Raw genomic sequence first — 7,948 nt, forward strand, 5'->3', positions numbered from 1 at the left:
ATGCATTGTAGTCGGGGATTCACCGCTTACCTTCGGGTATGGATATCCTATGTGTTCTCATGTGTATGTAGATTGAAATCTCTGATCAGAGTATGGTGGTAATTATGAAAGGGGTTTCATAGATTACACCATCGATGCAACTACAACATGACACATAGTATCGATTCATTGACAACTCTCGATAAACCAATGGTTGTCGAATCGGTCGGGATATATGAGTTGAAGGGACCGTACTGTACGCTAACCATAATTGAATGGTTCTTGCAGGCACTATCATTTGATACCTAGGGAATCATGTAAGCGATGTTGCTAGGCGTTTAACATGATTCGTTGGGTGCTATCAGACTTGAGTTCTGACGTTCTTGTTATCAAGGAGTTGATAAGTAAGAATGGAGCAATTGGGGTATGCTCATATAAGGACATGTTTAGTCCGAATCACATGGAGATGTGAACCCACGGCTAGTTGTATCAATGAACCATTGAGGGCCACACAAGTGCTGGCTTTCTAGATCCCGTTGAGAAGTAAAATTAGTTCAATATGTTGAACGACTTATAAATGAGTTTATAAGTGTATAAAAAAAAAATAGAAGTATGACTTCTATGAGAGAAATGTAAATTTTAATTTATGGAAGTGTTCCTAAATTAAAATTTGTCCAAGTGAATAATGTATTTGAAAATTGTGATTTTCATAAACATTATTATGGACTAAATTAAATTAATTCAAGTGTTGAATTAATTAAACACTAGTGGACCTAGTAGAGTCCAAATAATTAAATTAATTCAAGTGTTGAATTGATTAAATTATATTGAGTCTTGTAGAGCTCAATTTAAATTAATTATTTAACTAGTGGGACTTGGGTAAATTCAAGTAATGTTTAATTAGTCTCAAATATGTTTGAGATAATTAAATTTAGTCCATGGTTTTTATTTTGATAATAAACCATATAATATGCATGCATGGGAGGTGAAGGGTTGGAGACAACTTTTGCAACTATCAAGGCTTGGCATGCTACTTTTGTCTCTACTTTTTGCAAGTCCAAGACAAGTCTCCCTTCCCCCCATTCTAGCACACAATGGCCGAAATTCTCACAACAATTCTCTCAAGTTTTCTCTCAATTTTTCTCTTCAAGTGTTGAGGAAGAAAAATACTTCTCCTTGAAAAATCCTTTTATTTTTCTAGTGCAAAATAAAAGGGGTTCTAGTTTGCTAGTGGTGGGCCTAATTTTGAAGGAAAGATTCAAGAACAAGGTGAAGCTTGTAGATTGTCTTGCCATCAAGAGCTTAGTTGTATATCAACTAAGTTGGAGCCATCATCAACCTCAAGAGGTTGATAGGTAACTATTTCTAAACACACTATGAATGTCATTTTTGTGTTTTATTGTATTTCCTACACAAATCTTGAGGTGGCCGAAATTATATGCTAAAATCGAAAATTTTTGTGCTTCCAATGCGTTTCCGGCCACCGTAACCGGTCCGCTTTCATCAAGATCATGAATGGGGTATCGAGTCTCGTGAGTCTTCAACTGTCTTGAGGCATATGCGACCACATGACCTCGCTGCATAAGAACACATCACAAACCTCTGTGAGAGGCATCACAATATACAACGAAATCACCCGTACCTGAAGGAATCATCAAGACAGGTGCACTGGTCAGCCTCTTCTTCAATTCTAGAAAGCTAGACTCACACTCCTCAGACCATAGAAATGGCGCATTCTTCTGTGTCAATTGTGTAATTGGATTTGCAATACGGGAGAAATCTTGGATGAATCGTCTATAGTATCCTGCTAGACCCATGAAACTGCGTATCTCTGGCACAGAAGTCGGTCTCGACCAATTGATCACCGCTTCCACTTTACTCGGATCTACCAAAATACCATATCCAGATATGATATGTCCCAAAAAGACAACTCGATTCAACCAAAATTCACACTTCGACAATTTGGCATATAATCTCTCATTTCTCAGTGTTTGCAACACAATTCTCAGATGTTCTGCATGCTCATTCCTGTTCTTGGAATACACCAGAATATCATCGATAAAGACAATCACAAAATCGTCCAAATACCTCTGAAAGATTTGATTCATCAAGCCCATAAATACCGCCGGAGCATTTGTTAAACCAAAAGGCATGACAATAAATTCGTAATGCCCATACCTGGTTCGAAATGCTGTCTTCGGTATATCTACATCTCGAACTCGGAGCTGATGATATCCAGATCGCAAATCAATCTTAGAATAAACAGAGGATCCCTGCAACTGATCAAATAAATCATCAATTCTAGGCAAAGGATACTTATTCTTTATTGTTGCCTTATTCGGTTGTCTGTAATCAATACACAACCGCATCGATCCATCTTTCTTTCGCACAAATAGCACCGGAGCGCCCCAAGGAGATACACTAGGTCTGATATATCCCTTGGCTAGAAGATCTTCCAACCTGTGCCTTCAATTCTTTCAACTCTATCGGTGCCATCCTATACGGAGCTCTCGAAATAGGAGTGGTACCTGGAATCAAATCAATACTAAAATCTACCTCTCGCACTGGAGGTAACCCGGGAATCTCCTCTGGAAACACATCTGCAAATTCCCGTACTACTGGCAAATCTGCCAATGTCGGGCTAGATTTCTGTACATCTACAGCATATACAAGGAACCCATCTGCTCCTTTCTGCAACAACTTATTCATAGTCAAAGCCGATACTAAGGGAATCCGAGATCTGGAACCCTTACCGTAGAATTTCCACTCTTCTGCTATTTCTGGTCTGAATCTGACAATCTTGTGGAAACAATCCACGTGGCTCTGTACTTTGTTAACATATCAATTCCAACAATGCAGTCAAAATCATCTAGCCCAAGTACTATGCAATCTAGCTCAATTTCATGACCCTCAAATTGTAAGATGCAATGTCTAACCGTAGTCACCGATATCAATCCACTTCCTAACGGAGAAGTAATTGACACGACATCCAACAATGACTCAACAGGCAAAGAATGCAATAATGCAAATCGTTCTGAAATGAATGTATGCGATGCACCCGTATCTATCAATATATAAGCAGGATAACCGCAAAGGAAACAGTTACCTGCAATGACATCATCTGGGGCATCTTGTGCTTGCTCCTCTGTCAACGCAAACTCCTGAGCCTGTTTTCGGGTCGGCTGGCTCCCGATCTGACCACCTCTGGCTCGAGGCTGGGTCTGTGTAGGGGGCGGCTAAAATGAATGAACAGATGAAGCTTGCCTCTCAGGCTGAGTCACTGAGGCAGACGACCCTGCAGCCTGAAATCTCGATGCACCACTTCTCTAAGGACAGACCTTGGCATAATGCCCCGGTTGCTTGCATATGTTACATCTGCCCACTACACCCTGACACTGTTCTGTGGCATGCTTACCTCCACACGTACTGCAATATCCACTCATCACCTCTAAACTCTGGCCAGGACCTCTCTGTCTTGACCCGCTGGAGCTCGACGAACTGCTCCCTGCCCTCTTAAACTGTTTGCCCTTCACTTTCAATGGATCCTTCCGCCCACTGCTACTACCGCCGCTATCAAATCTAGGAGGATGTTGTGCTGGAGGTAGTGGCGGTCTCGGACTCGGAGCAACATACGGGATACTCCGTTGTCTCAGCAACCCTGCTTCAGCTCCTTTGGCACGATTCAAGGCTTCAGCGAAGTTATTGGGTCTCCCAGTATTAACCAATGTAAAGACATCTGGATTCAGGCCATTTATAAACTGGTCTGCTACGGCCTCATCATTACCTGCAACATGCGGTGCAAAGCGAAGCAAAGCAGAAAATTTAGCAACATACTCTTCAATGTTCAATTGCCCTTGCCTCAGGTTTGCAAATTCAGCGCCTTTATCTTTGCGATAGGATACTAGAAAGAATCGCTGATAAAACTCTGTCTTGAATGGTTTCCTTGTAATCTCGGTACCACGCTGTTCTAGTGCTCTCCTAATATTCAACCACCAATACTTAGCCACATCTTGCAGTTGATGGCCAATAAGTTTCACTCGCTTCTCGTCACTATATTCCAGAGACTCAAATAACATCTCGATATCCTCCAACCAGCTTTCACATTCAATTGCATTTTCTGTACCCTTTAAGGTCGGTGGTCGGAAAGACTGGAATCGCTTTAGTAGAGTCTCCATGGGCGTAGCAGTAACATCCATCGTATCACCAGATGTGCTACCCTGTTCTGGTACTGGTGGTCGTAAAGGAACGGCTGCTCTTCTAGGAGGCATAAATCTGCTATACAAACAGTTTAGTATACAATCTATACTAACTGTCTCAGCCCTCCTCTGATCATTTACCTCTGATCCAGAATCGGTTCTGATTCAGTCTTAACCAATACATGCTGCAATCAAATCAGATAACACAACACGTAATAGGGAAAGCAATAAATCATGATATGCTAGCATGCTATAAACAAGGAAAATGACTCGATCTACCCCGCTCATTCTATTCTATCTCAATCTATAGAACCTATGGCTCTGATACCACCTGTTGTGGGGACCCGGGCTCTAACTCTTTCTTTGGGATTCAATGGATCGTTAATATAAAAAGTGGGTCAAAATTTTTGCTTTTCAACATTTATTCTAATGTTGTATAACCAAGCATAAAATCTTTATTTAAATTACAAACATAAGGTACAATATGTCTTGTTCCATCCATTATCAACAACTAGTAATAAAATACAGTACATAATAAAGGTACAACTACTAGTTCTTCTGCTATGCCCGAGATCACCACGCTATGTCCATCTCTCATCCTCTGCGTGACCCAGATCCTGCCCCACCTGTTGTTATGCACATATACAGACATAACAACAGCCGGAAACTCCGGTGAGAACAAATCCCAGTATAAACATGTATACATGCATATAATCAATCTAAAACATGAAACATGCTATAATGAATGACAATCATATAAACATGCAATGCAATGCGAATCAAACCATGTCTGGACTCGACTCGACTAGAACTCTAGGGATCCCGGTGTGAATAAGACGTCAATGGCTGTCACCTACCCTCCCACTCGGGGTGACTGTACGTCTTATTCCTAGACTTCGGTCTGAGCTGTATCAACGACTGCAATAGGATTCAAGGCTGCTCCTAAGCTGAGATACACCAAACATCTAGATAGTTGACAATGGCTGTCAACGACTCTCCTATCTTAAATGCAATGAATATCAACCTGTAACAAAGCATGCTCATATTCATATCTGAATATCATAATGATCTTACATGCTTGAATACAATTCTATAATCAAAGCATAATCATGTAACAAGATTTGAATATAACTCTATAATCAATTCATAAACATGTTACCATATATACAATAATTCTAGTATGTGATTTTGGTTGGGAACTCAAATAATATCTTATTTGACTTGTGGCTTCCCAAACAAACATGGATTATACCTTCCTTGTTGTGAAATAACTCGAAGTCTCGACGTCGGGATACAAACTCTGTCACTCCAAATCTGAAATGGCAATGTTGAAACATACAATATCAATCGCTAATCCAAATCAACACATATCTACTTCTATACGTGCTTTTGGTACAATTTGTCGGCATAACGACGTAATTCCTTGATACCAGTCAATCAAATCTCAACATGTATCAACGATATACAGTCCTCAACTCATAAACAGCATCATAAGCATAGGACACTACTCAAAATCTGTATCACTTCAATCTATACATGCTGAAAATTCATAGTAATTGCATACAATATCCGATATTCAATCCGTTTGTGGATATATGAGGCTTATTATGCCAAAAACACAATATACCCATCATATAACAATTTCCCCAACTTCTAAACTTTAAACCCTGCTGAAACCATATAATACTTACATCACCTTGAAGCTCTTGATGCAAGGATCAATAATCTAAGCTCGGATTTAAAATCGGATAACTAAATCTTGAGAATTCTTACCCCAAAGCTTTGAAGAAATCTTGAGGGACTCTCGGTTCAGCTGCTGGAAGTGAGAACGAAATGAATCAGCACTAATTCATATATATACCATGCCATGTGTCACGTTAAGAAGAAGGGGTGGACTTCTCGCATGCAGCACCGCGGGTGCGCTCATGTCTAGACCGCGGGTGCGCTCATGCTTCGGCATGATTTTTATTTTTCAAAAGTGATGACCGCGGGTGCGGTCCCTGCAAGACCGCGGGTGCGGTCTTGTCACCGCGGGTGCGGTCTTGCTGCACCGCGGGTGCGGTGGTGCTACGGAAATTTTGGCCAACCTACTGTCCATGCACCGCGGGTGTGGTGTCTCCTAGCACCGCGGGTGCGGTGTGACTTCGATTTTTCTTGCTAAAATCCATAATTGCATGACCGCGGGTGCACTCCTGTTCTAAGCACGGGTGCGGTCTCTCACACATGAAATATTTTGTACTTTCATCTTATGACATGCATTCTCATATCCTCCGAGTCATACATCAATGAAAACTAATAATCTCGAGCCTTACATGTGATAAAACTAAGTAACATGCAGTTCATTCACCCAACAATCATCATCGGCTACCAATTCACTAATGTCACCATCACTGCTACTCATGCAAGACACAGACGAATGCAAACAAATAAGAAGACGTACAACGACCCCCTCATACTAGACGTGTGCAATGTCCCCAGTGCACAAAGACTCAAAACACAGAAATGCAAACACAAATGCAGACTAATAAACATGAAAGCTAATAAACATGCTAGACTGAAACAATGATAAGAAAGAAAAACAGAAAACCGGCAAAGAAATAAAAGTGCGAAGTAGGAGAAACAGTAAACTCCCCTGATCAAGCGTCATCCTCATCATGCTCCGGCGGTGGCACTCCTGCGGCCTCCCCATGCTGAGAATAATCATACTGGAACGGGAATGGGGGAGGAGTTAGCGGAGTCGGTGGAATGGTCGACGGGTCAACGCCCCCGTGCACAAGCAAAGTGCGCATCATGGAGTCAATGTGCGATAAATGGTCTGCGACATAGGAGTTGAACTGACTCTCATGCGCTTGGAAGGCGAGATTTTCATCCATCTTATCATTCTGAGTTCGCCTGCGGGGTTGTGGTGGGAGGCGTTGTGGAACGACAGTGCTTGATCCACCGGCATCCTCCGCCCGAGGGGGAAAGTCCGCTCGTCGTTTTGCCCTTTTCCGCTGTTCATCCTCCCGAAAAATTGGCTTCATCGATTGAAGCCACTCCTCGTCGTCCATTAAGTGCACCCCGGCCCGTGCACACAATTCGGAAATGATGTTCGGGAAGAAGAGACCTATGTGGCTGTTGTGGGTGCTCAGTGTGATTTGCGAGTTGATAAGTTTGCCCACATCGATGTCGTAACCTCGGTGCAACGCAAAAATTAACACCTGCACGCTCCTTTTGCACCTCGATTTTGTGCGAGACATGCATCATCCGTCGGGCCACAAACAAATACCACAAGGCAATATCAGCTCTCAAGTACTTCTCATCAAAACAGCTCGGCGATCCACCCAATGGTTTCCACATCGCACCCGGGTGGCACAGAGTCTCGATAATCAGGTTGTAGTCGGGATTAACCATCAATGCCTGGAAATTAGAGTCATCTACCTCGGCCGTTTCCAATAGGGCGTTAATCATGGCCGAATCGAACGGCACAAGCTTGCCCCTAACAAAGGCCCTACCATCAGTTCGTTCAACGGCATTGGCGTAGAATTCCCTAACCACCGACACCACAGCCGCCTTAGGTTGCTCGCCAACTTTGTCCCATCCTCTTCTGTCCAAGTCCACAAGAGGTGGCATATATCGATCCTCAAAAGTACGACGAAATCCCCTCTCGGTAATGGGGTTTCGGTGAATTTTCGCATGGTCATATCTAGCACGAGCCTCCGCACTCACGAAACGTGTTCTATCAAATGAGGATGAAGAGGAGGAGCTAGGATTACCTCGTTGCTTCTTGGGAG

Source organism: Primulina eburnea, chromosome 14 (assembly GCF_022965805.1).
Source record: "Primulina eburnea isolate SZY01 chromosome 14, ASM2296580v1, whole genome shotgun sequence".
Taxonomy (NCBI): Eukaryota; Viridiplantae; Streptophyta; class Magnoliopsida; order Lamiales; family Gesneriaceae; genus Primulina; species Primulina eburnea.